Below are 24,689 nucleotides of genomic sequence, written 5' to 3' on the forward strand. Positions count from 1 at the left end.
CATTCTTATTCTGGGCTCCCTGTGTTTGGATTTTCTATTTGACGAGAGTGTGTTTATTAGTTTTCTTTCTCTTGGGAATAATGAAATTATCTAAAATTGAGAGTGCTAATGAAATTTTGACTTTGGACATTATACACGAGGCCCAGTAGATAGAGATGGCTGAAAGATGCACTGTCTGAGAACATTGGTGAACGATGATGTAAACATATGATCAAACATGGTGCTGCTACAAAAAGGACTAAAGATATGAGGCATAAAATGATGTGAGTGGACTGTGGGACATTTGGTGAGGCAAAATAAGCCAAAAACAAAAGAGCAATTATTGTGTGATCTCACTTAGAAAATACTTATAAGAAAACTGTAAGCTCTTATAGCAGTCACATTTAGTCCAGAGTGGTAATTGTTATTTCTGGATTTTGAAGGGCTTTTTATATATGTATAACCTGGTATTTAGAGATAAGAATGAAGCAGATCAGGTCGGGACTAAGGTAATTCAGAATAGAGGGGTAAGGAAGACATCACCTATATTTTAGAACTTCACTTACTCTTTGAGACCAAAGGAAGAAAGTTTTATTATGTCCAGAACGTAAAATTTTTGTAACACATAATCTAATTCAACCTATCTGAATAGATGATTTCTTTGTCTCTTTGATAGATCATTACATGTATGCAAAGTATCATTTTAGAAACTGAAATTTAAGAATTAAATTAACCTCTTTAATGTGAAAGCTGTGCTTGCTTTATGCTGCATAAAAACATAATTCTGGGGGTGGTGCGATGGTGGCTCAGCAACAGATTTCTCACCTGCTGGATTCCAGGTGCCTGCCCATGCAAAAAAAACCCCACATAATTCTGAGTTTAATTTGATATACACACACAAGGATTTCATTTTTAAATGAAATGAGTTGACTTTTTGCCCTTGTCCTTTGTGCTTATTAAGCTAGATTAGCATGCTTGACCCTCTGAGACTTTAAAATGGCAGCAAAATGCTCCTTGCTTACCTGTGATCAGCAGAACATTCTCCTTTCACAGAAATCTAGGTCCATCTCATTTTGAGTGTACAGTCTGGCTACAGCTCACAGAGCATTTCCCCTTCACTCAAAGTTATGTTTTCAGGTCGAATCAAAGGGTCAAACCTAATCAGACACTGGTGTTGAAATAGAGAAAATATGGTTTGATTTTATTCAGCAGCTCTTCCAGGTGGTTTCCCACAAGATTGAGACTTACTAACATCCTTGGACCCGAGCAGCAGTGCAAACATCTCAAGATTTTCTTTTGCAACATGGTTTTCCAAACACTCTGTTTTTTTTTCAATCCAAGAATCTGACATTTTCTCCAGGATGTTGTAGAGACTTGTTCATATGATGAAAAACATCTGCCAATAATGTTAGTTTCTGCAGCTGTCTTAGTCTGCCAGGGCTACTACTATGGCAAACACTGCACAATGGGTTTGCTTAATCAGCAAGTAACCATTGTCCCACAGTTTTGAAACCTAGAAGTCCAAAATCACGCTGTCTGCAAGGCCGTGCTCTCTCCCTGAGTCTCCTTCTGGTTTCTTCTGACATCTGGCCTCGACTTCAGACCCCCCTGGGAAGTTCCTATTTTTATAAGGCTCCCAGTCATGCATTTAGGTCCACACTGATATAAACATCTGCAACTTCAAATTGCAGATTTTAATAATAACATCTGCAAAGTTCCTATTTACAAATAAATTCACACCCACAGGAATACGGATTAAGATTTGAGCATGTCTTTTGTGGGGTACATGGCTCAATACTCAATAGCAGCCATTCTTTATTTTGAAGCATGCTACAAAACCTGGACTCATATATTCTCTTTTTTACATATTTTTTTTATTTAAGAAAACAAACAGTATAATTAGAACCAACAACAATGGATATCTTAGTTTAATCATAGGCATATTTAAATAAAGTATCCATATAATCATTGTAAAACCTGTGTTTGCACAGTACGTTTCATAAACCAATTTAAAAATCAAGGCAACAAGGAAAAATCTCCATATTCGGATAACAAAGTTCTTAAATTCTAAATATTAAAAATTAACTTGGGGGCAGGCCACCATGGCTCAGTGGCAGAGTTCTCGCCTCCCATGCCAGAGACCAGGGTTCAGTTCCCGGTGCCTGCCCATGTAAACAAACAAACAAACAAGAACTAACTTAGATACCATTTGATCAGGTGTCAAAACTGAATGTTCTCAAAATATCAAGTAGAAATTTCTTACAAATATCTGCATTGCTATAGTAATGACCTATGTTACTAAATGTTTTCCTTAATTCAGGAAAATATGAAAATACAAATATTTTTACAATTAAACTATGGAAATCGTAAGCACCTGAAATGGATATCTTAGTTAGTTTATCCATAAGCATATTTTTAAAAAATCTAAGTAATCATCATAAAGCCTGTTTGTATAATATGTTTCATAACCAAATAAAAATTAAAGCAAGAAGGAAAAAATTCCATAAATGCAGATATCAGAGTTACTTGAATTCTAAGTATTAAACGATATCTTAAACACCATTTGATTAATTATCAAAACTGTGTGAATTCTCAAAATATCAAGTAAAAAATTAACACAGGGCATTGTGACGGTCACTCAGTGGCAGAGTTCTCACCTGTCATGCCCGAGACCCAGGTTCGATTCTTGGTGCCTGCTCATGCAAATATTTTTATTTGTAAAATATAATATACATATATACAAAGAAAAGAAAGAAAAAACAGCAACAATAATTTTCAAAGCACAATTCAACAAGCAGCTGCAGAACAGTTTCCTGAGCTTGTCATGGGCTTCTATGCCCTCAACTCAGATTTTTCCTTCTAGCTACTCCAAAACTCTGGAGGCTTTATCAGAGTCATAATAATGGAATCATAGAGTATCTGTCATTTTCTGTCTGATTTATTCTACTCAGCATCATGTCCTCAAGGTTCACCCATGTTGTCATATGTTTCTGGACATCATTTTGTCTAAATGCTGCAAGATATTTCATTGTATGTATTGCCACATTTTGTTTATTCATTCATCTGTTAATGAGCACCTGGATTGTTTCTATCTCTCGGTGTAAGGTGTGAGTCCTCTTTCATTCTTTTGGCTATTGAAATCCAGTTCTCCCATGCCCATTTCTTGAAAAGAATATTCTGTCCCAATTCTGTGAATTTGGGGGCCCTATCAAAGATCAAAGGTCCATAAATATGGTGGTCAATCTCTGCACTCTCAATTCCATTCCACTGGTCAGTCCTCTTCTTTGTGCCAGTACCATGCTGCTTTGACCGCTGTGGTTCTATAGTAAGCCTCAAAGTCAGGAAGTGATAGAATTCCCAATTCACTCTTGTCTTTTAGTATATCTTTAGCTATATGAGATATCTTTCTCTTCCATATAAATTTGATAACAAATTTTTCCAAGTCTTCAAAGTAGGTTGTTGGGATTTTTATTGGGTAGAATTGACATCTTGATGATATTCAACCTTACAATCCATGAGCATGGAATATCTTTCCATCTATTTAGGTCATTTTTTATTTAGCAATTTTTTGTAATTTTCTGTGTATAAGTCTTTAACATCCCTGGTTTGGCTTATTCTTAGATACCTAATTCCTTTGGTTGCTACTCTGAGTGGAATTTTTTCCTTAGTTGTCACCTCAGATAGGTCATTGTTTGTGTATAGAAACATTACTGATTTTTGTACATTAATCTAGTATCCTTCCACTTTGCTGAAATTGTTTATTAGCTCAAGTAGTTTTACTGTAGATTTCTCAGGGTTTTCTAAGTATAGGATCATGTCATCTGCAAATAATGAAAGTTTTACTACTTCCCTTCTGTGCCAGTTTAAAAGGTTGTATGTACCCCAGAAAAGCCATGTTTTAATTCTAATCCCATTTTGTAAAGGCAGCTGTTTCTTCTAATCCTTATTCAGTACTATATATTTGAAACTTTAATTAGAGCATCTCCCTGGAGATGTGACTTAGTTAAGAGTGGTTGTTAAACTGGATTAGGTGGAGATGTGTCTCCATCCATTCTAGGTGGCTCTTGATTATTTTACTGGAATCCTATAAAAGAGGAAATATTTTGGAGAAAGGAGGATATTCTGAGAGAGCAGTATGACGTAGACATGAGAAGCAGAGTTCACCAATGAGAGATCTTTGAAGATGAAGAAGGAAAATGCCTGCCAGGTAGCTTCAGAAACAGGAAGCCAGGAGAGAAAGCTGGCAGATGATGCCATGTTCACCATGTGCCTTTCCAGGTGAGAGAGAAACCCTGACCATGTTCATCATATGTCTTCTCACTTGAGAGAGAAACCCTGAACTTCACTGGCCTTCTTGAACCAAAGTATCTTTCCCTGGATGCCTTCTTGAACCAAGGTATCTTTCCCTGGATGCCTTAGATTGAATGTTTCTATAGACTTGTTTTAACTGGGAAATTTTCTCAACCTTAGAACCATAAACTAGCTACTTATTAAATTCCCCTTTTTAAAAGGCACTCTGTTTCTGGTATATTGCATTCCAGCAGCTAGCAAACTAGAACACCTTCTTATTTAGTAGGTGCCTTTTATTTCTTTCTCCTGTCGAATTGTTCAGCTAGTACTTCTATTACAATATTGAATAATAGTGGTGACAATGGACATCCTTGTCTCATCCCTGATCTCAACAGGAATGCTTTCAATTTATCACTATTAAGTATGATGCTGGCTATGGGCTTTTCATATATGCCCTTTATGATACTGAGAAAATTTCCTTCAATGCCTAACTTTTGAAGTGTTTTTATCAGAAGAGAATGTCGGGTTTTTTTTTTTGTTTTTTTTTTTTTTCACAGTTGAAGCAATTCTATTCTTATCATTATTTATAACACTCACATTGGAATACATAATAAAATAATTCTGTAAAATAATGTATTTTATAGCAATTTCCTATTGAAGGAATAGCTCTTCCTAACCTTTCTCTAATTCTTTCTCTAAATTCTCCAGGTTAGCAGTTAAATCCTCAAGTTTTGCTCATCCTTAATTTTTAATATAGGCATTTAGGGCAACAAATTTCCTGCCCTTTGTTGCATCCCATAAGTTTTTATATGTTGTATTCTCATTATCATTCATCTCCAGATATTTACTGATGTCTCTAGCAATTTCTTCCTTGACTGACTGGTTATATAAGAGTGTGTTGTTTATTTGACTAGTGCATTTCCTAACATAACTTATGTAGACAGCTTAATTGAACACCATAAGTACATGGAACCTTGAGTAGGACATGAGATTTTGTTGGTTTGTCCAGAATGATGCCCTGATAAATCCCAGAGTGATTTGAACAGTGAATAAAAACCTTCAGGGAATGGTGAGAAAGGGGGAAAATTCAGCTTCCCCAAGTTGAATTCTTGATATTCTCACAAGCAGTGTGGACAACCAAAGCTATAGGCTGAGCCCCCAGTCTTGGGGTTTGTTCGCATGAAACTTAACCCCACAAAGGATAGGTCAAGTCTACTTAAAATTTAGGCCTGGAAGTCACCCCCAGGAGAGCCTCTTTTGTAGCTCAGATGTGGCCTCTCTCTCCAGCCAACACAACAAGCAAACTCACCACCTTCCCCCTGTCTACGTGGGTGTGGACCTTCTTGGCAACATGGGACAGAAATCTTGGAATGAGCTGAAACTCAGCATCAGGGGATTGAGAAAACATTCTTTTCCAAAAGGGGGAGGAGTGAAATGAGACAAAATAAAGTGTCAATGGCTAAGAGTTTCCAAACAGAGTCGAGAGGTTATCCTGGAGGTTATTCTTACACATTAAATAGATATCACCTTGTTAGTCAAGATACAGTGGAGAGGCAGGAGGGACCTGCTTGAAAATGTAGAGAGCTGTGTTCCAGTAGCCATGTTTCTTGAAGATGATTGTATAATGATATAGCTTTCGCAGGTGACTGTGTGATTGTGAAAACCTTGTGTCTGATGCTCCTTTATCTACCTTATCAACAGACAAGTAAAACATATGGAATAAAGATAATAGGGGGAACAAATGTTAAAATAAATTTAGATTGAAATGCTGGTGATCGGGGAGGGGGAGAGGGGTATACTGTGTATGAATTTTTTTCTGTTTTCTTTCTATTTCTTTTTCTGAATAGATGCAAATGTTCCAAGAAATGATCATGATAATGAATATGCAACTATGTGACGATATTGTGAATTACTGTTTATATATGCAGAACAGAATGATCAAAAGTTAGAATGTTTGCATTTGTTTGGTGTTTGCTTTTTTTGTTTTTTTGGTATTTAAAAAAAATTTTTAATTTTAAAAAAAGAGTGTGTCATTTAATCTTCATGTATTTGTGAAGCTCTGGTTCTTTGGTGATTATTAATTGCCAAATTTTTCTGTAGTAATCAGAGAAAGTGCTTTGGATAATTTCAATCATATTAAATTTGTAGTGACTCAGTTTATGTCCCAGTATATAATTTATCCTGGAGAACATTCCATGCACACTAGAGAAGAATGTATATCCTAATGTTTGGGATGAAGTGGACTTGTTTGGATTTAATCTATTTGGAGCTTGCTGGGCGTCTTTGATGTGCATATTCTTGTCTTTTATAAGGGTTAGGAAGTTTTCCCCAATTATATCTTCAACTGACTTTCCCAACTCTTTGCTCTTCTCTTCTCCTTCTGGGACACCAATAATTCTTACATTTTTGAACCTCTTGTTGTCCATCATTTCCCTAAGATCCAGTTGCACGTTTTCCATCTTCCTTGCTCTTTGTTGTTTTGTGCACTCTAGTTCTATTGCTCCATCTTCTAGCTCACTTATTCTTCCTTCTGCGTCTTCAAATCTGCTATTGTGTGTATCAATATACATTTTATTTGGTCTGCTGTATCTTTTGTTTCTGTGAGATCTGCCATTTTTCTATCTAACCTTCCAAATGCTTCCTTATGCTCTCCTCCTGTCTTCCTGATGTATTTTATTTCTTTATAAATATCCTTGAGTAGTTGTTCCATATTTTGTGCCCCCCTGGAATTTTGATTTGGTCATTTGGCTGGACAATTTCTGCTTGGATTTTCATGTGCTTTGTGATTTTTCTGTTGTGTTCTGTGCATTTATTTATCTTAATATAATTACTATGAAAGTTAGCTTTCTTCTCTCTTCTGAAGTTTTTATTTACTTAGTTTTTGCTGAATGTTTCCCTTTACACTTTGTCAGTTATTCTCTGCCAAATCAAGGTCCAGATCTCATGTAGGGGATACAGTTCAACTTAAAGATCTATTATAAGTAAGCCAGGGTGCACAGGTACTCCAGTGGCAGAATGGCTGGCCACCACATAGGAGACCAAGCCTGAATTCCTAGTCGCATCTGACCAGCAGATGGTGGGCCCAAGTCTCTTTCTCCCTCTGCCCCACCCCTCCCAGCCAGAGCACTTTGAGGCCCACCCCCAAGGGGCCACTCTGCTCAGGACAGCTGGCAGGTGGGTCTGTGCTAAAGGTCCAGGCTCTCCTATATTCTTGAAAGCATTCCTCAAAAATGCTGGTGAAATTTTTTTTGTAGGAACTCTGAATTCACAGTTTTTTAAAAATTTGCATTTATTTTTTGCTTTTTTTATTGTGAAATATAACATACATACATAAAAGCAATAAATTTAAAAGTACATTGTAACAAGTAGTTGTAGAACAGATTTCAGAGTTTGGTATGGATTACAGTTCCACAATTTTAGGTTTTCCTTCTAGCTGTTCCAAGACACTGGATATTAAAAGATATATCAGTATAGTGATTCAGCAGTCATATTCGTTTGTTAAATCCTATCTTCTTCATTATAATGCCTCCTCTTTTGATCATTTTCCAATGTTTAGAGATATTTGGACTATGCCCATTCTAACTTTTTCATGATGGAAAGGACTGTCAATAATATGGGATATGGGAGTGGAACTAGTTGATGTTCTTGGAGAGGCTGGTCTCTCTGGTTTCAGGATTTATCTGGCCTAGAAATGCATCTGGAGGTTGTAGATTTCTAGAAAGTAATCATAGTGCATGAAACTTTTGTAGAATCTCAGGTAAAGCCCCAGGTGTTTAAGGTTGGCAGAAATGGTTTTGGCTTTAGTTTGGCAAACCATGGTAAACAGTAATATCTAGCTGAAGCTTGAATAACAGTAGTCTCCATAATAGCCTCACGACTCTGAACTCTATCAGGCACTGATATTTTACTTTTTTACAATTCTTTTACCCCATTTGGTCAGGCAGGAATTATCAATCCCACGGTACCAGGGCCAGGCTCATCCCTGGGAGACATATCCCACATTGCCAGGAAGACTTTCACCCCTGGATGTCAGGTCCCACTTAGGGAGGAGGGTAATGACTTTACCTGAAGAGTTGGGCTTATAGAGACAGAGGCCACATCTGAGCAACAAAAGAGGTCCTCTGGACCTTAGGCAAAGCTATAGGTAGGCTTAGCTTCTCTGCTACATAAATAAGCTTCACCAGAGAGATCTTCAAGATCAAGGGCTTGACCTATTGACTTGGGAGTCCTTAATGTTTGAGTAAGTATCAGGGATTTCCCCGATAGTAGAGCTTAATAGTTCCATACTTTTTCTACCATCCTTCAAGGAATTTTGCCTATACTTTTTAATTATCTGCTTAATATACTCTGAGCTGTATCTGGGTATTACATTAAGTTGTACAGAATTACAAGCCTGTCTTCCCATTCTGGGCTCCCTGTGTTTGGGTTTTTTATGTGACCTGTCCAGACAGATTGAGTTAGATTGTATGCTACAGTAAATCTAGGTTTTTGACAAAATAAACTTCTCTTCCTCTGGTCTCATTAGGTATTTGAAGTTCTAAAATACAGACAATGTCCTCCTCACCCCTGAATTCTGATTTACCTTAGTCCTGCCCAAATTAGCTTTGTTCTTACATCTAATTGAAGCCTGATCTCTTTCAATTTCCTTAACAGTTATTGCATGTGGCAATGCTGACTTTCAGACCTGTAGAACTCCTACACTGAATCTTGGGTGTCACACAGGTACCCAAAGTTCCAAGGAAATGTCAAGTTATACATATATGGCACAGCCTCTTAAAATCTAGAAATAACCATTATTAGCTCCAGACTAAATGTGACTGCTATAAGAGATTACAATCTAGGCCCCAATTTTCTTAGAATTGTTTTCTAAAAGAAGCCATACAATATTTGCTCTTTTATTTCTGGCTTATTTTGCATCACATAATGTCCCACAGGTTCATTCACTGTATTGCATGTCTTACGACTTCATTCCTTTCTGAGGCAGCACAAAAATCAGTCATGTGTATACACTACAGTTTGTCATTCTACTTCTCAGTCAGTGCATCCTTCAGCCACCTTCATCCATTGGGCATCTTGTATAATGTCCAAGCCCAGCAATCTATGTCTCACATTTACTTAGATGTAACATCAGCACTCTCAAGTTTAGGCAATTTTCTTGGCTCCCAAGAGAAAAATAACCGCTAAACACATTCTCACCAAACAGAAAACTCAAACTTCTCCTTAACTCTTGTCCTTCCTGCCCTCCCCATCCCCAATTATTTATCCCTGATATTACTGTGGTACTGTTGATGTCTTCCTCTTAAACATATACCATAGTATGCAATGGTAGTTTCCCCAATACCCCAATTTATTTACCCTTTGTACAAGATTCATACCTTTGAAGTAATTCATGCAAAAAGTTATTTATATTTGTACTGTTAATTGGTGGGATACTTGCATCTATACAACCCCTTTCAATCATGGTCATGTTCAATATGGAAGTAGTACTGATGTGACCTGCCTTCACATCTATGTATTTCCTTACATTTAAGTTCAACCTCACTGGCTAGCCAGTCACCCATCTCTAGCTTCTGTGTATCTCCAGGTCCTCTATATTCTATATTATAAGCCTCTAAGCTTACCTTTACAAAGGTCATTAAAACAAAATCACACAGTATCTATCCTTTTGTGTCTGGCTTATTTCACTCGGCATTATGTCCTCAAGTTTCATCAATGTTATCATATGCTTTAGGACCTCATTTTTCTTATTGTTGCATAATATTTCATCATATGTATATACCACATTTTGTTTATCCACTCATCTGTTGATGGAAACTTGAGAGTTTTGGACCCGAGCACCTCTTTATATGAAGAAAACAGTATATTGGCACGTCAAAATTTTCTTGTTTAGCAAGTGGTGAAGCGTCTCACAAAGCCAACCGTGGATGAGGCATCATAAGAACAGACACCAACACAAGTCCCCAAGAAGACATGCTTTGTCTTAATATATGAAGACAAAATATAAATTGTATCTTGGCCCTTGCTTGTTTCAAACAGTTTTTTGCAGCTAGAAAGTTTTCTTGAAATTCACCATTATTTACAAGCCTCACAAATGACATAATAGGTGTCAACCTAGATGAAGAAACTCATTTCTTTACAGTTTATTATGCAAAATCTTTCAACATCAAGTGGAATGTCATCAATATGTCAACATATTGTTTGACAGTGAAACATTTTCACTTTCTTATACTTCCAATTGTCACAGCATTTTACTTGGGATGATTTTATATGCTGGTATTATTAGGTTCTCACCAAGGCTGTGACTTTTCCTGTTTGGGGCAATATGTTTTGCTGCTAAATGAGATGCTTCTGGAGCCCTTTCTCTGATTGTGACTTTTTTTTTTAACGAGATCTTTTTCAGATTCCAATAGCTACTTAAAATAATCAGTTCTCTGATTTGAAGTTGTGTTTTCTCCATTTTGCTCAAGTCATTGCTACATTTATTAGTTGCTTTCAATAGAGGACACTCAATGGGCTAGAACCCCTTGAATTACACATAAAATCCATTAAAGCAGCTTTTATTGTAAATACAGACAAAAAGACTTCTTGTGCACCCTGGGTTGCACTAATATAATGAAAGATACATTTTATTATTCGTCTTCATGTACTGAGACAAAGCCTCTGTTCTGAACATCAGTATACAAGCATCTTTCGAGTTCCTATTTTCACCTATTTTGGTTATACATCAAGGAGTGGAATCACTGGGTCATACGGTAGTTCCTATGTTCAAATTTTTAAGGAAATACCAAACTGATTTTCACAGTAGCTGCGCCAATTTACATTCCCACCAGCAATGTATAAGAGTTCCAATTTTTCTGCACCCTTACCAACACTTGTTATTTTCTGTTTTTTTTAAATTATTATTATTATATTCATCCTAGTGAGTATGAAGTGGTATCCCATTGTGGTTTTTTAAAAAAACTTTTTTTATTTTATAATATAACATATATACAAAGCAAGGAAAGAAGAAAACAATAATTTTCAAAGCACTCTTCAACAAGTATATACAGTACATATCCTGGAGTTTGTCATGGGCTACCATACCATCATCTCAAATTTTTCTAGAAAGCAGCTAGAGAGCTGCTCCAGAACATTGGAGACTAGAAGGAATAATTTTTTTTTTATCATCACAATTGACTTCATTTTTCTTTTTTGTGGAAAATAACTTACATACAAAAATACAATAAATTTCAAAGCACAGCACAACAATTAGTTATAGAACAGATTTCAGAGTTTGGTATGGATTACAATTCCACAATTTTAGGTTTTGACTTTGACCTGCTCTAAGATACTGGAGACTAAAAGAGATATCAATATAATGATTCAGTACTCACATTCATTTGTTAAATCCTATCTTCTCTATATAACTCCACAATTACTTTTGATCTTTACATCCCAATCTTTAAGGATATTTGGGTTATGGCCATTCTAACTTTTTCATGTTGGAAGGGGCTGTCAGTAATATGGGGTGAGGAGATGGAATTAGCTCATGTTCTGGAGAGGCTGGGCCTTCTAGGTTTCAGGGCTTATCTGGTTCAGGGACCCACCTGGAGGTGGTAGGTTTCTGGAAAGTTACCCTAGTACATGGAGCCTTTGTAGAATCTTATATATTGTCCAAGGTGTTCTTTAGGATTGGCTGGAATGGTTTTGGTAGGGCTTTTGCAAGTTATGATAGGTAGCAGTGTCTAATGGAAGCTTGCATAAGACGACCTCAAGAGTAGCCTCCCAGCTCTAATTGGATCTTTCAATCACTGATACCTTATTTGTTACACTTCTTTTCCCCCTTCTGATCAGGATGGCATTTTTGATACCACAGTGCCAGAGCTATACTCATCTCTGGGAGTCATCTTCCACACTGCCAAGGAGACTCTTACCCCTGGATGTCATGTCTCATGCTGGGAGGAGGGCAATAATTTCATTTGCAGAGTTGGGTTTAGAGAGAATGAGGCCACATCTGAGCGACATAAGAGGTCTTCTAGAATTAACTCTTAGGCATACCTATTGGTAGGCTAAGCTTTTTGCTATGAACATAAGCTTCACAAGAGTAAGCCTCAAGGTCAAGGGCTTGGCCTGTTGATTTGGGTGTCCCTAATGTTTGACACAGTATCAACAGTTTCCAAGTGGTAAAGTTTAATGGTTCCATATTTTTTATTCCAATGCTCAACTGGCTTTATCAATACTTTTTCTTTTTTTTTTTGTATGTTATGTGGCAGGGTCACATTTCATTCTTTTTTCATATGAGTATCCCATCATTGCAGCACAATTTGTTGAATTTTTTGTTTGTTTTTATTGGTTCATTTTGTTTGTTTGTTTTGGCAAGTGCATGGGCCAGGAATCTAACCCGGGTCTCCTGCATGGCAGGCGAGAATTCTACCACTGAACTATCCTCACACCCCACGGCTAATACTTTTGATTATCTGCTTAACATATTCTAGGATGCATCCAGGTATTACATTAAACTATACAGGATTAAAGGCCCTCATTCTCATTCTGTGCTCCCTGTGTTTTGATTGTTTAAATGAGCTATCCAGACAGATTGAGTTAGATTATGTGCTACAGAAAATTTAGGTTTTGGACAAAATAAACCCTTCTTTCTTTGGTCTCAAAGAGTAGGTGAGGTTCTAAAATATATGCAATGTCTTCCTTACCCCTGTGTTATGAAATACCTTAATCCCAACGTGATCAACTTTGTTCTTATCTCTAAATACCAGGTTATACATATTTAAAACTGCCTCTCAAAATTCAGGAACAATAATTACCACTCCAGACCTCTATAAGAGCTTACAATATAGGCCCCCGTTTTCTTATAAGCATTTTCTAAAGGAGATCATACAATAATTGCTCTTTTGTTTCTGTCTTATTTTACCTTACCCAATGTCCCACCAAGTTGCATGCCTCGCTACTTTGTTCCTTTTTGTAGCAGCACAATATTTGATCATATGTATACACCATCATTTGCCAATCTGTTTCTCAGTCAGCTCATTCTTCAGCCACCTGTGTTTATTAGGCATCATGTATAATGTCCAAAGTCCACAGTCACTCAACGTTCTCAATTTTGGATAATTTCATTGTTCCCAAAAGAAAGATAACCAATAAACACACCCTCACCAAATTGGGAATCTAAACCTCCCTTTAACTCTTGTCCCTCCCCCCACTATTTACGTCAGCTGCTGCTGTGGTATTGCTGATGTTTTCCTGTTAAACAGAGCCTATACCATGCAATAGCAGTTTTCCTCCTGTACCTTGGACTTAAACACTGTGCATGAATCATACCTTTGGAGTAGTTCATGTGAGAACTTATTTATATTCCTACTGTTAATTAGTAGACACATGGACCTCTTTCAATCATGCTCACCTTCAATATGGTAATGTTCCTTATCCTTTGCCACATCCCATAAGTTCTGAGATGCTGTGTTTTCATTTTCATTCATCTCCGGATAGCTACTGATTTCTCCAGCAATTTCTTCTTTGAACCCACTGGTGGTTTAAGACTGTGTAATTTAATCTTCATATATTTGTGAATGTTTTTATTCTTTGGTGGTTGTTGATATCCAACTTCATTCCATTATGACTAGAGAAAGTGCTTTGAATAATTTCAATGTGTTTTGATTTATAAAGACCTGTTTTGTGCCCCAACATATGATCTATCCTGGAGAATGTTCCATGAGCACTAGAGAAGAATGTACATCCTGGTGCTTTGGGGTGTAATGACCTATATATGTCTGTTAGGTCTAATTCATTTATCAAGTTGTTTAACTTGTCTATTTCCTTGTTGATCATCTGTCTGGTTGTTCTATCTATAGAGGAGAGTGGTGTATTGAAATCTCCTACTATTATTGTTGAAACATCTGTCACTCTCTTTTGTTTTGTCAATGTCTGTCTCATGTACTTTAGAGGTCCTTGATTGGGAGCATATACATTTATGATTGTTATAACTTCTTGGTGAATTGTCCCTTTAATTAATACCTAGTGTCCTTCTTTGTCTCTTATGATGTCTTTACATTTAAGGTCTATTTTGTCTTATATTAGTATAGCTACTCCTGCTTTCTTTTGGTAACAACTCACATGGACAATCTTTTTCCATCCTTTCACTTTCAGTTTATTTGTATCCTTGTGTCAAGATGAGTTTCTTGCAAGCAGCATATAGCAGGATTATATTTCTTAATCCATTCTGCCAATCTGTATCTTTTAATTGGTAAGTTTAGTGCATTAAAATTCAACATTATTTCTGAAAAGGTTTTACTTAAATTCACCATCCTATCCTTTGGATTTTATTTGTTAGAACTATATATTCTTTTCTCTCTTTCTCTTCTTATCATTAAGTTACCCTTACTGGTACTCTTCAATTCTGTGCCCTCCTCCAGATTTCCCTTCCCTCTCCTGCCTTTTTTTTTTCAACTGGCAGAACTCCCTCTAGTACTTTTTGTAGGGTTGGTCTCTTGTTGGCAAATTCTTTCAGGATTTGTTAATTTTTGAAAGTTTCAATCTCTCCATCAGTTTTGAAGGACAATTTGGCTGGGTACAGAATCTTGGCTGGAAGTCTTTTTCTTTCAGGATCTTAAATATATCATACCACTGCCCTCTCACCTCCATAATGCCAGTTGAGTAGTCTGAACTCAGACTTATATGTTTACCCTTGCATGTAGTAAATAGATTGTTTTTCTCTTGCCACTTTCAGGATTTTCTCCTTCTCTTCAGCATTTGACAGACTGATTGATATGTGTCTTGGGGAAGGCTTATTTGGATTTATTCTTTCTGGAATTCATTGAACTTCTTTGACTTGCATATTTATGTCCTTTATAAGGGTTGGGAATTTTTCCCTGGTAATATCTTCAGGTAATCTTCCAAGCCCTTTGCTCTTCTCTTCTACTTCTGGGACACTGATGATTCTTTTACTTGTGCACTTTGCTTTGTCCATGATTTCCCTGAGATCCCATTCAAACTTTTCCATCTTTCTTTGCCATTTGCTGTTTTGAGTGTTTGAAATCAGTTGTCCTGTTCTCTACTTCACTTATTCTTTCTTCTGCCTCTTCAAATCTGCTGTTGTGTGTCTGTAGTATATTTTTTATTTGATCTACAGCATCTTTAATCTCTGTGATATCTGCTATTTTTCTATTTATTCTTTCAAATTCCTTTTTATGCTCTTCTAGTGTCTTCTTGATCTCCTTTATATCATTAGCCATTCCACAGATTTTATTTAGTACAGTTATATGAACATCTTTGATTAGTTGTTCCAAAGTCTTTGTCTCTCCTGGTGTTTTAATTTGATCATTAGGCTGTACTATCCCTGTCTGCATCATGATATGCTTAGTGATCTTCTGTTGTCTTTGAGGCAAATAAATATCTTAATAAGTTTACTTTGGGAGTTGATTTCTTTCAGTAGTCTAAAGCTTTGTACTTGCAGGATGGATGTGCAGCAGAATGTAGGTGCCAGAGCTGGGCACAACAGTGCTATGATGCATTGTAATGCAGGTATAGGCACAAGTTGAGGATACTACACTGGTGCTTGTGAGCGTGGGTTGCAGGTCGTGGGGTTGTGGAGGTGCAGTGTGGGAGCTGAGGGAATGGGGTGCAGCTCAGACAGAGCTTGGGTTGCAGGACCAAGGTGTGGTGTGGGAGACACAGAGGGAGAGCACGATGGGAGGTGGATGGGGAGGCGGTGTGGATGCACAGAGGCTGGTATGCAAGTAGCATGTGTGTGGGCATGTGGACATGGGGGTTGTAGGTATTAGGGTGTAGGGTAGGTGACAAAGAGTTCAGGGCATGGGGGGGCAGGGTGCAGGTGTGTTCTTGTGCAGGAGGAGGGGTTCAGAGGGCCCTGAATGCAGATGTGGGAATGTGTAGTGGAGGGCACAGGTCAATGGGGTTGAGGGACATGGGCAAGGTGGTGGCACTAGGTGGGTGGTGCCCTAGTGCAGGTGCACAGATGTGGAGGGGGTTGAAGCATGTGTGCACACATGTGCAGGGTAGCAGCTATGTAGCACAGATTTGCCCATGAGTACTTGCCAGGTGTGGGAGTAGGGTGCTTGTGCAGGGGAGGTGGAGCAAGTGTGCACATTTGTGGGGCAGGGGTTTGGGGTGGAGGGTTCAAGAAATCAGTGCACAAGTGCATGGGCGCCCAGTGGCAGGAAGGATGTGGCTGTGCTGGTCCATGGGTTTGGGGGGTGGTGCCCTCATGTGTACTGATCTAGGGGGTGGAGTCCTTGTGCGCACATGCACAGAGCTCAGGGACAACATGTGGGTACTGCCTACATGGGCTGGGGGCAGATGTGGGTGGGGGGCTAATGTGACCAGGCTGGGCAGGTCAGTGATTGCCCAGAGCCGGGGGGCATGACTGGGGGCCGTGCGTATGTGTGCATATTCAGGAGGGCTATAAACTGATGTACACATGCTTAGAGCTCCAGGAAGGTGGGTGCTGGTTGCTCAGCTGGGGGCGGGTGTAGCCTGGATAAGGAGGTAAGCACCTGCAACCTTTATGCGCTGGTGACCATCTGCACCGGGCAGGGAAGGGGTAGTGGGTCTGGGGACGGGCTGGGCAAGACTGCACTTGTGCAGGAGAGGTGGATCGGACTGGAGCAGGCATGTGCGCACTTGGGATGGAGGTGTGGGTTGGGCATGCATGAGTGGGGGTGAGGCGGGGGCTCTTGGAGCACAGGGTATGGGATGAGTCATGGGTCATGGGGCTGTGCTGGTGAGGGTAGCACATTCAAGGAATACAGCTTGGCTTACTTCCTAGTCCCCGTCTCTCCCTCTCCCCATCCTTGTACCCCTGAGGGCTCCAGGCTTCCGCATTAGGCTTTTTGCACCGCCAGATATTCCCCGGTTCTCTGCTTCTCAGTTCTTCAGCTTTTGCAACCAAAGCCTCCCTATGTGGTGTAGAAGACACTCCCACATCACTTACACCCTGGAATGGCCATCTCAGTCGCCTTCCCGTCCCTTCTCAAGATGTTCCTTGGAGCAGGGTGAACTCAGCTTAACTTATTCTGTCATCTTCCTGGAACCTACCCACCCTCACTGTGCTTTTGATTTGCATTTCTCTGATGACTAACGAGGTTGAGCATGCTTTCATGTGTCTATTGGCCATTTGTATATCTTCTTTGAGAGATGTCTATTCAAGTTCCTTAGGTTGTTTTTTAATTGAGTTGTCTCTTTTTTTTTTGTTTTTGTAGGAATCACAAACTGATAGTTCATCTAAAGATAGTTTTTCACATAAGTAAATGAGGGCAGGGGCAGCTTCTCCCTTGGGGGCATCAAAGTATATGCCCCAAGTGTAGACTGCCTCCTTCCTTTCTGTACCACCTCAGGCTTCTGGCCTGAAACCAGCTAGAAATAGAGTGGAAATTATCAATGAGTTATTACTGATTCTAGCCTTTCATTTTTACATTCGTATTGTAAAAACAAAAGTTTATATTTGGCATTTCTTAGTTCTCTAAGAGTTTTCATATATTTTATATTTTGATTATCTTTGATCATCACACAACTGTATGCAGGCCTCGTGGTATCCTGTGCAGTGACAGTAGAAAGGGCTGATATGAACAGCCAGGTAAATCAGGGTCAAATCTTGTCTAGCCCACTTCCTTGTCCGTAAAATTGAGATTTGTAAAGATTAAATATGATAACATGTGTAAAACTCCAAGTACCGTGCTTAGCATGTGCTGGATACCAATATATGCCAGTTTTGTTGTGTGTGCATGCTATCATGCTATCCCTGAGGACACTGAGGGCATGCATTGTCCTGATTCAAATTTCATCCGTTGCTTCCATCACTCCCAAAACATCTTGGCCCCAGAAGTTCCCAGATGCGTCATGCTCTCCAGGTGCTTTGGCTTTCTACGTGCCATTCTGTCCAAAATTATTGCTGTCCAGTTTTTCATCAGACTCATTCCTCCTTACCTGTTAAGCAAACCTCATGTGGCACCTTCTCTTAAACTTTCCTTGACTAGCCTTCCACCCCAATGGCCCATTCTAGGTTAAGTGATTCTTCTTTGGGCCCCCATATCCCTGTCTTGTTATACCCCTCGCACGATGATGTACTGTAGTTAGCTTCCTTAGTTTGTCTCCTCTGTTGCTTACATTTACCTTTAAGGCAGTTCATGTGTTTTTAATCTTTAATCTCTGTTTCTGCAGACCCTGAATAGATGCTCAATGAATATTTAGAGCATCTATTCATGCCTAAATGAATACATACACAGATGAATAAAAGAATATAGAAAGGAATTAATTAATCTTCTCTGTGTGTGCCTCTGGGTACAGAACTGGGATGCAAACAAGTTTTTTTAATACACTGGAGATAAGCCAGCACTTCAAAAAGGAGTGCCCTTTTGAAGCTGAAGTCAGCAGGATATTATTTCCCTAAAGAAGAGGGTTTCTTGAATTTCCAAGAATCTGAACTGCAGTCACAAGTCATGGAAATGGCTGTCTACTGAGTCTGGGTTGATTGCAAAGATCATTTTTCTTGGCACCAGTCAAAGAAGAGGACAGAGACAGCTGCATGTCCCCATGACATCACTTGGCCCTGCCTTGCACAATAGGGGAAAAAAACTGTCAGGGCAAATTTCCAGTTTATCTAGACATAGCTGGGCTAAGGCCAAGGTTTTTCCACCCCTCGCCTAACTGTATTGGTTCCAACATTGGAAATGGCTCTAGGAAACTTGAATAAAACTGCCTGGTAAGAGCTGAACTCTTAATCGGATTTGCAACCATGAATTCAAGGCATGTGTCTGTCAATCCCCACCTACCCTCTCACCCTGACCCCACGTAGAAAGAGGGAATTTTTTGGCAGGGGTAAAAAAAAGACAGATCACTAAGGAAAGTGGAAGCTGTGCTATTGGACTATGACACCATTTGGAGTTCTTGGGATCATTGTAAGCAATTACCTTCCACACTGAAGTCTGGCACGAGGGGTCAGTTTGCAATGTTGATGTAATGTTGTTTTATTGGTAGTGTAATGGAATGCACTTTGCTTCAGCAAATCTCAACACTAAGACATGAATATAAAGATTGTCCTTATAATAACTCTTAAATTCAAGTGCAGTGCTGCCTACTAGAAATGCAATACTTTGGCTGGGTCATGGGATTCAAATTTCACAGCCTAGAGATTACAACTATTATTCCTTTATTTTCTTTGTTTTAATAACTCATTTTAAGTATTTCAGATAAACATAAAGATATAAATAATAATATGATGGAGACCCATATACCCACTAAGCAACTTAAGAAATAAGTGAATATTATCAACACAGTTGAAAGCTCATCTTCATCCCATCCTTCCCTTTGGAACCCCAACCCATCCCTCCCACCTACAGCAACCACTACCTCAATATGAGGGTGGTCTTTCCTGGCCATTTATTTACACTTATACTACATTTGCATATATTCTTTTTTATTTCAGAATTTACACTCAATACCCACCAAGCCACAACTCATCCTTCCCTCCTCTCCCATCCCTTGATTAACTCTAATCTATTTTTCAGTTCTTTGAAGTTGCTACTTCTAGATGTTTCATGTAAGTGACATCACACAGTGTTTATCCTTATGTACCTTGCTTATTTCACTCAGCCTAATGTTTTTAAGGTTCATCCATATTGTCTTAGAAGTTCATTACTTTTTACTGCTATATAATATGCCATTGTGTGTATGTACCACATCTTGTTTGTCCATTCTTAAGTTGATAGATACTTGGATATTTCCATATTTTGGCAATTATAAAAAATGCTCCTATGAACATCAGTGAGCAAAAATCTGTTTGAGTCCTTGTGTTTAATTCTTTAGTGTTTATATGCCTAGGAGTGGAATTGTTGGGTCATATGGTAATTCTATGTTTAACTTTTGGAGGGACTGCCAAAAGTTTGGAGGGGTTGCGCCATCCTACATTCCCAACAGTAACACAAGAGGGTTCCAATTTCTACATGCTCTCCAATTCTTGTTATTTTCCACTTTTTAAATTGTAGCCATACCTGTGTGTGTGAAGTGCTATCTCATTGTGTTTTTATTTGACTTGCCCTTCCATAATAGCTAATGATGTTGAGCATCTTTTCATAGTATTCATGTATTCTCAGAAATTTATATGATTGCTTTACATTTTTTTAAATGTTACATAAGTTGTGTCATGTTGAGTGTGTTCCTTGTTAACTTGCTTGTGTCTTCCCGATATTATTTTGGAAGATTCCCCAACATGGATATTTGTAACTCTTTTTCATTCATGATGTCTAGTGGCATTACATTGAGTAGGTATCAAACTTGTATCAGCTGCTGGTTTGAGATATATTATAGTATAGGTGAGCCTGCTAGGTGAAGAAGCCTTTGGCTTTTTCTCATCTCAGAGTAAATATGCATCTGCAGTGTTTCAGAGCTGAGAGCTATCTGTGGTCTATTTCTATACATGATTATAGACTTCTCATTTCCTCAGCTTCATGCATCTCTTGAGTCATGGTAAAATCACACAACACGTTGTTGCAGAAAGAACACCACGTTGGCAGTTGTAAGCTGTGGTTCTTATCCTAGTTCTATACTGAGGACCCATGCGACTCTGGCAAGGCATTTCAGTTTCCTCTGCCTCAGTTTCAACACAGTGGAATGTTTCCCTAAGCCACACAAATGGTAGAGGGAAAGTTGGGAAGTGTGAGGTGAAATTGTTCAACTTTATAGACCCTGGTCCCCACTTCCTAGTCAAGGAGAGTCACGCAATTGGCTTCATTCTCCTGAACTCTCTCGACATTCCTCAGCCTCACCTGCCTCCTCCCTACATTGAAGAACTAATGATAAAATGGGATAATGTACAGAGCAGTGACAGTAGTAATGATATATCTCTGGTGATGATCTTTCTCATACCTTTTGTATGCTTTACTGTCTTCTTAAACATGTCCCTCCATTTTTATTTTTCTGAGTTTTTAGAAGGTGTTTTCATGAACTCACCATCAAGTTTTCTCTGATCCAGAGCCTCGTGGAGGCAATTTCAATGCCTTCTGTTTTTATTTTGATTTTTGGATCTAGACAATAAATAAAATGAAAACTAGCATGCTATACAAATGCTAATTAATTAGTCCTCTTTTAAATAACAACAATTAAGACATTGTTCAAGCTGTACTGGTCTACATATGCAAATTGTGTTTTTCTCTGCTACTGGAAACTCACTGATCACCGATGCTTGAAAAAGGTCTGGTTTACGAGATGTTCAAGTATATTCATATGATAATGTTTAGTTATGCAAAATTATAGCAATTGCAAAGATATTTGACTTTCATTTATGTTCACCTTTAACTCCCTGGAATTGTCCAATTAATCCCCCAAAGGGAACTGGTGAATAGTAATCATTTAATATTAAATCAAATAACAAAACATTTAAAAGGGGATGCTAGCCTATGAATGAGTTTGAGTGTGGGTGTGCTTCTCACAAATTGAACATTATGGAGACATTTGATTTATACAAAAGCGTAGCTCACACAGAAGCCCCCAAGCAGTTCACATTGACACAGATTCTCCAATGATTAAAACTGTACTTGCTTTTTCTATATTTCTTCCTGTAAGTATTTTTAAACTGCTCACTGTTTTTCCACATGAAATCATTAAATTACCTAAGAATTTTAAATTAAAACAAGAGAGAGGCTATTATTTAATGATTGTAATAACAGGGTATCTAAACTGTTTAGCATCTCTTGTAACCCACTCAACCAAAAACCATTTCCTTCCACTGTGCACTCACAATTATTTTTATCAACTCACACCAAGAAGGATTGATTCGATCCCATTTATTTGGTTGTATATTGGAGGTTTGAACATCTTAAAATAAGGGTTCTAATTCCCCAAACCCAAGCCATGGTAAAAATCACCCTGTTTTTCCAATTACTCTGTCTGTGAAGAAACATTTATTCCAGAAGTAAACTTGGATTTGCTAATAGAAATCCAGTATAACAATTCAGTAAAGGAAAAATATCCAACTTTTCCCAACTGTATGCAAGTCCGTCCTCTGTTTTAAACACTGGGTAATTAACATGAAGCTTCTCTTAAAGCAACTTATAAAGATAGCATGTGTGGCTGGATATGTAACTGTCTCCAATTAAAAGCTCCCTTCTTCAGCTCTGGGCAGTTTATTAATTTGTAATCAACTAGCACATCTTTCTCTGTATCCAACACATTGTTCCGGAGAGGAACTCTTTGTGAAGCATCTCATCCATAAGAAACTTCAATTGTATGTCTTCACTTTTTTTTAGAACGGATGCTGTTCTTTTTTTTTTCTCTTCACATTTTAAAGGCCTAAAGGCTTTAATGAAGAATTTCACATTTAAAGCAAAATCTGATCAGAAATGTTTAAGTGGGTGTGAATGAACAGATTTGCCAACTGACATTCTCGGCAGTGGGCATCACCTATATTAAAACTTACATGAGGCATGCAAATAGGTGAATGAAACTTGAGGACAGTATGTTGAATGAAATTTCAGAAACAAAAAGACAAACACTATCATACCTCATTCATTTGGACTAACTGTAATATACAAACTCAGAGAATTGAATTCAAGAGCATAGATAATCAGGTTGGGGCCCATTGTAAAGGGTCCTAGATTATAAGCTCTCGTTTTATTTTTTTAATTAATTTATATTATATATTCGATATAGCATGTAATCATCCAAAGTGTGCAATCAATGGTTCACAGTATCATCATATTGCTATGTACTTATCATCACAATTGACTTTTTCTTTTTTTGTGAAAAATAACATATATACAAAAGAGCAATAATTTCAAAGCACACCACAACAATCAGTTGTAGAAGAGATTTCAGAGTTTGGTATGGGTTACAATTCCACATTTTTAGGTTTTTACTTCTAGCTGCCCTAAGGTACTGGGGAATAAAAGAAATACCAATATAATGTTTCAGCACTCATACTCATTTGTTAAACCCTACCTTCTCTGTATAACTCCACCATCACCTTTGATCTTTCTCCCACTCTTTAGGGGTATTTGGGTTATGCCCATTCCAACTTTTTCATGTTGATGTTCTGGAGAGGCTGGCCCCTGTATTTCAGGATTTATCTGTTCTAGGGACCCATCCGAAGAGTTAGGTTCCTGAAAAGTTACCCTAGTGCATGGAACCTTTGTAGAATCTTATATAATATCCTAGGTGTTCTTGAGGATTGGCAGGAATGACATTGGTTGGGGGTTGGCAAACTATGATAGGTAGCAATGTAACTGAAGCTTATGAAAGAGTGACATACAGAGTAGCCTCTCAATTTATTTGAACTCTCTCAGCTACTAATACCTTATCTGTTGCACTGCTTTTCCTCCTTTTGGTCAGAATGGCATTGCTTATCCCATGGTCAACAATGGGCCAGGGCAAGGCTCATCACCGGGAGTCATCTCCCACATCACAAAGGAGATTTTCACCCCTGGATGTCATGTCCCATGTAGGGAGGTGGGCAATGATTTCAATTGCAGAGCTGGGCTTAAAGAGAGAGAGGCCATGTCTAAGTAACAAAAGAGGTCTTCCAGAATTAATTCTTAGGCATAGGTAGACTATGTTTCTCTGTTACATAAATAAGCATCACAAGAGCAAGCCTCAAGATCAAGGGCTTGGCCTATTGATTTGGGTGTCCCTAATGTTTGATACTTTTCCCCAGTGCTTAAGTTTAATAGTTCATATATTTTTCCCCATCCCTCAAGGGGCTTTTCCAATACTTCTTGATTATCTGCTTAATATACTCTGGGATGTATCCAGGCATTAAATTAAGGTATACAGGATTAAAGGCCCTCATTCTTATTCTGGGGTCCATGTGTTTGGATTGTTTAAATGATCTATTCAGACAGTTTGAGTTAGATTATGTGCTATAGAAAACTTAGATTCTGGACAAAATAAACCTTTCTTCCTTTGGTCTCATAGGGTAGGTGAAGTTCCGAAATACAGACAATGTCGTCTTTACCCCTATATTCTTAATTACTTTAATCCCAACCTGATCGGTTTTGTTCTTATCTCTAAATACCAGGTTATACATATACAGCACAGCCTCTCAGAATCCAGAAATAACAATTATAACTGCAGATTAAATGCGACTCCTATAAGAGCTTACAATCTAGGCCCCAATTTTCTTATAAGCATTTTCTAAATGAGACCATACAACATTTGCTCTCTTATTTCTGTTCTATTTTGCCTCACTAAATGTCCCACAGGTTCATACGCAACATTGCATGCCTCACAACTTTGTTACTTTTTGTAGCAGCACAATATTCATTCATATGCATACACCATCATTCATTGATCTACTTCTCAGTTAGTGCATCCTACAGCCACCTCCATCCACTGGGCATCATGCATTATGTCCAAAGTCAACAGTGCATCAACACTCTTAATTTTAGTCTTTCTCTTTCAGGATTTTAAATATATCATACCAC

The 24,689-nt window shown here is 38.2% G+C and overlaps 1 long non-coding RNA gene across 1 annotated transcript; it reads right to left on the bottom strand.

Moving 5' to 3' along the window:
- Positions 1-1,030: 1,030 nt before the first annotated feature.
- Positions 1,031-23,604, bottom strand: LOC143689686 (uncharacterized). The gene is made up of 3 exons (XR_013178891.1): positions 23,563-23,604; positions 21,223-21,296; positions 1,031-1,147 (listed from the first exon to the last, which is right to left on the bottom strand). It is a non-coding gene; the product is annotated as an uncharacterized LOC143689686 (long non-coding RNA).
- Positions 23,605-24,689: the final 1,085 nt, after the last annotated feature.

The sequence above is a fragment of the Tamandua tetradactyla genome, chromosome 7 (assembly GCF_023851605.1).
Source record: "Tamandua tetradactyla isolate mTamTet1 chromosome 7, mTamTet1.pri, whole genome shotgun sequence".
NCBI classification, from domain to species: domain Eukaryota; kingdom Metazoa; phylum Chordata; class Mammalia; order Pilosa; family Myrmecophagidae; genus Tamandua; species Tamandua tetradactyla.